Consider the following 7,468-nt stretch of genomic DNA (forward strand, 5'->3'; position numbering starts at 1 on the left):
GTCTCGACAGTCAGACAGCAAATGTTGTCTCGACAGTCGAGACAGCAAATGCTGTCTCACGAGACTGTTTTCCGCCAACTGTTCATAGAGGCTATAAATACCCCCCGAAGGCCATTTTTCAGGAGGGCTGATCATTTTGAGCACTTCAGAGCAGAGAAAGAGCAGAGTTCTTGAGTTTCTGGCAACTCCTTGATATTCAGGCTTTGACTTGATTTCAAGAAGAACGACTATCTTACATCGATAAGATATCGTTTCAATTTCTCACTTCGATAAACGAAGTCAGAATCATAAACCCCTCACGATTCGATCAGAATCTGTGATTTGGTGGTCCACGAGTCAAAGCGCTCCCGGCACAGGCAAAGATCCCACGCAAGCAGCGATCCAAACAACGATCCTGCGTTTGTTTCTAAAAAGTTATAATTTTCATTTTGTTGTGTAAAAGAAGTCTTATAAAAAGACTATTTCTTTTGAATTTGTTGTAATCGACTGAAGATATAATGAATTCCACAACGATAGCAACTTTCGATGAAAACAAACTGGCGACCACAGTGGGAGCCAACGGTCTCGCTGCCGAGACCGTCGTGTCGTAGCCGATCAAGATTCCAGTTGAATCTGTGGTCGAATACGAATTCGACCAAACCAAATTTGAGGAATATCTCTCATCATCCTCTTCAAGATCTTCATTGTCTCGCAAGTACAAGAGGATCTCAGAATTGAGGAAGACCTACATGCCAAAGAAGGCACAAAACGAAGACTCTAGCCTGATTGTTGCTAAGGATTTTATGCGCAACACCTCTGCTCACAATGACTCTTATCTAGTTAAAGAGTCATCGAATCAAAGCCCACCGGCACTGACGAAGAGGGCTCGTCAGAGACAACGTCAGCTCCGCGCTCGCCAAATAGCTAAGGCCTTGGAACAAACCGACGGGGTTCGAGTGGTTCAGTTGTCTCAACAACCAATCACTCGTATCTCTGCTAAAATAACGACGGATGAATGGCCTTTTGTCAAGAGGGCTCGCTCGACCCTCAAAGAACGCATACAAAAGCGTCGTACAAACGCTGCTCATGCCCGTGCTCTCTTACAACAAAGACGAGAAGGAAACAAGGAAACGGTGGCCAAAAAATCACCAAAACTCTGCAAAGTTTGGATTCCAAAGTCTGGAGTTGTGCAAAATCAGCATTCGGAGCCCGTTAAGACTCCATACCCGCAAGGGGGTGGTTCTAAACGTGTGACTCCCGACATAACCATGGATCGCTCAAAGACAGTAATAAATTGTCCTGAGAATGCCAACAAGGTTTTACAACCCCAGAAGAAGACGCATTCACCAAAAGACATCGTCATACCTGGGAGGTCATGCCAACAAACGATACGATTTTTTGGCAATCATACCGATGAATCGTATTATCAAGTTGGGGATGTGAATAAATTTCGAAAGAGAATTATTCGCTCTCATTGTTCTTGTGTACGACTTATAAAAGCAGCATTGTCGGAATATAACTACACAAAACGAGAAGCCATCCCACGAAGAGTCTCGGTATTCCGCAGTCTTTTCACCGAAATGTCGAAGCCTAAGCCGAGACATTTCCGCAAGAGAAGATCAGCTGTCCAAGATGATGAATTCCCTGAAGTCACCATCAACGTGGCTGATAAAAGAAAGTCGAAGCGGCATTCAAATGACTCAAATCCTGACTTTTCTCCCAGTGGAAAAGTCAATCCAAGAATTGCTCAAAGGATGTCTCGACTCCAATTAGAAGCCATCAGACGCAGAGATTACAAAAGAATGCAAGAAGGAATGTCCTCGGAGGATGAATTCTCGGACACTTGTTCTGCAATCACTTCTGATGATACAATGTCTAGCACGGGACAAACCAGAGAAGTACTCACGATCACCTCTGATCAATTTGCTCAAATGCTTCAAGAAGCTCTAACGAAGCAACGTGAAGAAATTAGAGCTGAGATGAAGAAATGAGAGAATTGCTAACTCAACAGTCTCAACTTCCTGAGTCCAGTCAGCGAGCTGAATCCAGCCGCCACACTCAAAATATTGCAGATGACAGTGATCCGGAGGAAGTCATCTTTGCTGATGCACCTCCCAATAGCAATAATGCTGGGGGTGGTTTAACGTATCCTCCCAATAACAATATTGGGGGTGGTTCCATGGCACCTCTTACAGGGGGTGGTCTAACTCATTCTCCTCAACGTCCTTCGAATGAAGTCATAGATGAGGATGAGAAAATGAAAGAGCTTGAAAACAAAATCAACGCTTTGATGACAGCTCAGGAAGTAAAGAAGACGGGTATTCCGTGTCCCTATCCAAGAGAATGAGATTTAATGTCGTACCCGTCAAAATTCAATCTGATTAATTTCACACCGTTTGACGGGAAAAGCTCGCCTACTCAGCACTTGATTTATTTCAAGTCTCATGTGGGCATGATTTCTGGAAACGAGGCTTTAATGGTCCGGTCATTTGTTGGCACTCTTCGTGGGCCCACCTTCGATTGGTACCGACGTCTCAAGCCAGGGAGCATCAATTGTTGGGATGACATGGAAAGTTTATTCCTCAACAATTTCTTCGAGGATGACACCGAAGTGTCGATCGGAACCCTTCTAGATGAGAAGCAAAAAGACGGAGAGTCAGTCGATAACTTTGTCAAGCGCTTCCGTAACAAGGCAATGAATTGCAGAGATCCTGTTACAGAGGAGTTTATTCTGCAAACATGCCACAATAATCTCTCCATTGATGTCCTGGAAACCCTGGGGGTCGTACCGTCCAAAACTTGGAAAGATTTAAAAATGCGTGGTGAACAAGCTGAGCATTTTCTTAAAAGAAAGAAAGCTGAGAGAACCGACCGAGGACATCTGCAATCACTGGGAACGCGACTCCCGATCCGAGGTTTCAAAAGGAGTATTCCTTCGAAGATGATGAAGCTCTGGTCATCTTGAAATACCTCCTCGCCAATGACAAAATTGAGCTACCATCTATCAAAGATCAGGAGGGAGCTAAGAGGATTACGGATCCAAACTACTGTGCGTATCACAGAAGGGTTCTTCATCCCACCGAGATTTGCTTTGGACTCAAAAATAAAATCCAAACCTTAATTGACTCCGGTGTCATAACGGCGGAACAAGCCAAGTAAAGACGGTTCTAACTCCATTGGATACACGAGTATAAACTGTTTTCCATCACTCCAAAGAGTATACGAGTATAAACTGCTTCTCGATCATCCAACTAAATACAATGGTAAACCCAGCTTCACAAAGGAAGCTGGGGGTGGATGATTTATATAACGGGAAGTTCCTAGAGAATCTTATATTCTTAAGGATAACCCGAACATGCGACTGAGGATGACGTACTCCTCGTTATACCCAGTTTTGCAAAGAAAGCTGGGGGTCGATAATTCATATAACGGAAAGTTCCCGGAAGAATGTTAAATATAATATTCTTAGGGATAACCCGATTATTATGAACAAAATGATAAATACTAAACTCCTATTATGATTTCCGAACACTCTTTTGCTGAGATGAGATTCGATCACCTCTTTAAATCAATCTTCCCTCACAAAACTCATATTTTGGTCAAACCTTTAAACAGTTAGGACCAAATCCAAAATCCCCTCTTGATTCGTTCCATGAATGAGAGGTTCACAAATTAAACGATCAAAACTTTAAACAGTTAAGATCGTCTCAAATCCTTATTTTGGTCAAACCTTTAAACAGTTAGGACCAAAGCCAAAATCCCCTCTTGATTCGTTCCATGAACGAGAGGCCCACAAATTGAACGATCAAACCTTCCTATAGTTAGGATCGTCTTAAAACCCTTATTTGGTCAAACCTTTAAACAGTTAAGACCAAAGCCAAAATCCCCTCTCGATTCCTTCCATGAATGAGAGGTCCACAAATTAAACGATCAAACCTTTAAACAGTTAGGATCGTCTCAAAACCCTCATTTGGTCAAACCTTTAAACAGTTAGGATCAAAGCCAAAATCCCCTCTCGATTCTCCATGAACGAGAGGTCCACAAATTGAACGATCAAACCTTTAAACAGTTAGGATCGTCTCAAATTCCCATCTTGGTCAAACCTTTAAACAGTTAGGACCAAATCCAAAATCCCCTCTTGATTCGTTCCATGAATGAGAGGTTCACAAATTAAACGATCAAAACTTTAAACAGTTAAGATCGTCTCAAATCCTTATTTTGGTCAAACCTTTAAACAGTTAGGACCAAAGCCAAAATCCCCTCTTGATTCGTTCCATGAACGAGAGGCCCACAAATTGAACGATCAAACCTTCCTATAGTTAGGATCGTCTTAAAACCCTTATTTGGTCAAACCTTTAAACAGTTAAGACCAAAGCCAAAATCCCCTCTCGATTCCTTCCATGAACGAGAGGTCCACTCAAATTGAACGATCAAACCTTTAAACAGTTAGGATCGTCTCAAACCCCTATTTGGTCAAACCTTTAAACAGTTAGGACCAAAGCCAAAATCCCCTCTCGATTCCTTCCATGAACGAGAGGTCCACAAATTGAACGATCAAACCTTTAAACAGTTAGGATCGTCTCAAACCCCTATTTGGTCAAACCTTTAAACAGTTAGGACCAAAGCCAAAATCGTTTCCTTTACACCAGGAGATAGAATATAAAATTCTTCCTCTCCGATTTCGGGTTTATCTCTACCAACAAACAAGAGACCAGGAGATAGAATATAAAATTCTTCCTCTCCGATTTCGGGTTTATCTCTACCAACAAAAAAGAGACCAGGAGATAGAATATAAAATTCTTCCTCTCCATCATTGGGTTCATCTCTACTAACAAAAAAAAGACCATGTTACTCCAATAGGTACACGAGTCTAAACTGTTTCCCTACCCTCAACAGGAAGTTTCTGGAGAATATTACTCAGAATATTCTTAAAAATAACCTGATTACCTTCTAACGGGTATATGAGGTTAAACTATTTTCCGAACACTCCAATAAAGTATATGAGTATAAACTATTTCTCCATTCTTCAATAGCAGTTCTAATTCAAGACTTCGACAACGGCCACGCGAGAAGCGCAGCACCGGAGGAATTCTAACTATTCTATAAAGCACTGAATAGGCTAAAAGATGAAAGTTGAAGCCATTTTTGGGTCCTTCCGTACGATCTACTCAATCAAGCATTGAAAGGATTGCAGATAAGATCTGTCTTATCCAAAGTATCCCAGACTCCTCTATAAAAAAATGAGTCTGGAATACTTTAGAGGGGGTATCTGTAGGCGTCAAAAAAATGCTGAAAAGATATCCAAATACAGCTCAAGAGGAAATCATCCAAAAAATCAAAAGAACACAAGTATAGACTGTCTCGCACGTGAGACAGTCTTTGCTGTCTCGCCGTGCGAGACAGCCTTTGCTGTCTCGCCACGCGAGACAGTGTTTGCTGTCTCGCCCGCGAGACAGCCTTCAAAAGATCAGAAACTGTTTTGTAACCGCCGACACGTGGCCACCAACTGTCAAAGAACATGGGGAACGTCGTGGGCGAGAATCACGTTGATAACTGCCAAAATAACGGAGTTTTAAGACGTGGGAAGGCAGTTACTACAGAAACCACTGTGCAGTTGGGTTTTCCGAGACAATGTTTACTGTCTCGGAACCCGAGACAGTAAACTCTGTCTCCTGCCGAGACAGCAAACACTGTCTCGGCAGCCGAGATAGCAAATGCTGTCTCGCGAGCTCCTTTTTCTCTAACTGTTTCTAGGGGTTATAAATACCCCCCTGAGGTCGGTTTTTGAAGGGGCTGATCGTTTTTGAGCAATTCGGAGCAGAGAGAGCAGAGTTCCTGACTGGCAATTCCTTGAGATTCGAGCTTTGACTTGATTTCAAGAAGAACGACTATCTTACTTTGATAAGATATCGCTTTAAATTCTCACTTCGATAAACGAAGGAAGAATCACTAAACCCCTCACGATTCAATCAGAATCTGTGATTTGGTGGTCCACGAGCCAAAGCGCTCCCGGCACAGGCAAAGATCCCACGCAAGCAGCGATCCAAACAACGATCCTGCGTTTGTTTCTAAAAAGTTGTAATTTTCATTTTGTTGTGTAAAAGAAGTCTTATAAAAAGACTATTTCTTTTGAATTTGTTGTAATCGACTGAAGATATAATGAATTCCACAACGAGAGCAACTTTCGACGAAAACAACCGCGTGTTCCCGATATCTGTGCGGGTTGTGTGGCGAATGCCGGTTGCTCTTCATCAGAACTGCTGAGGGAAGTAGTTTCAACTCCCTCATCTAGGATGGCCGTAATAATGTTGCAAACCTTCTGCTTGGACTTGGACTTCTTTAAACTTGCAGATGTCCATTGTCCATCTATAAATAGATCAGGATGGACCCACATAACCTCACCTGTCGGGGTGGTGTAAGGAACCATACCCCTCTCCTTTTGCTGATGCAAACAAGGTTCACAACCCTAGTCTCCGTTTGGGGAATCGGTTTCACACCGTCCTGGATCTGTACCTCCGCGGAATCTTCGAATTGCAAGGAGATTACGTTTGCAATCACCTTCTTTTGCTCTGCTTGAACGGTCGTTCAAGACCCCTACATCTAGCAATGCCTGAATCTTACCCTTCAGGATATAGCATGCCTTGGTTGGATGATGCATCATTCTGTGGCTCATACAGTAATTGGGATCATCTGTCCTTGATACTTCCTCAGGTCGCCTCAATTCTGGGAGTTCAATCTTCTTCGTCTTGATCAAAGACTTGAGGATGGGGACGATTTGTTCATCCTTGAAGTCGTACTTCTTCTGAAAGTGATTATCAGAAGAATTGCCCTTCTGTTTCGAAGAAGATTTAGGGGAAGAGGAGGTCTTCACTACCAAAGTATCTTTCCCTTTGATTGTCTCTGAGGGGTGAAATTACCTTGATTACCCCCTCTTTTCTCGGACGAGACTCGCGATGCTCTTCAGCATCTATCCTCTTGAGCATGTTCTCGACCTCTTCTCCCTGCCAAACCAAGTCCTTCCATGAGCGAGCTTAAACCGCACCCATTTTCGAAAGTATGTTGATAGCGAGATTGTTTCGGCACATCTCAATAAGTGTAGCCTCCGAGACCTGATCACAGGAATGTAGTGATCGATTCCTGAATCTCTTGACAAAGTCACTGACGGACTGTCTTCTTCTGCTTTTCGGCTAGCAGAGTGGCCATAGACACTTCCGTGTCGTCATCAAAAAATCTGGTCATGAAAAGCATTTCCAAGTCCTTCCAACATTTGATGGACCCAGACTCCAATCTTCGGAACCATTCAAAAGCGATTCCCTTGAGAGTACTAATGAATAGTCGAGTCATGAGAGGATCATTACCCGTTATATGTTCAATCTGTGTCTGGAAGTAGTAAATGTGTTGGGTAGGAGAACCCTTGCCGTCGAACTGCACGAGGTTGAGTGGCTTAAATTTTAGGGGATATGGGACGACATCCCATTTAGCGGGATAG

The sequence above is a fragment of the Asparagus officinalis genome, chromosome 1 (genome assembly GCF_001876935.1).
Source record: "Asparagus officinalis chromosome 1, Aspof.V1, whole genome shotgun sequence".
NCBI lineage: Eukaryota > Viridiplantae > Streptophyta > Magnoliopsida > Asparagales > Asparagaceae > Asparagus > Asparagus officinalis.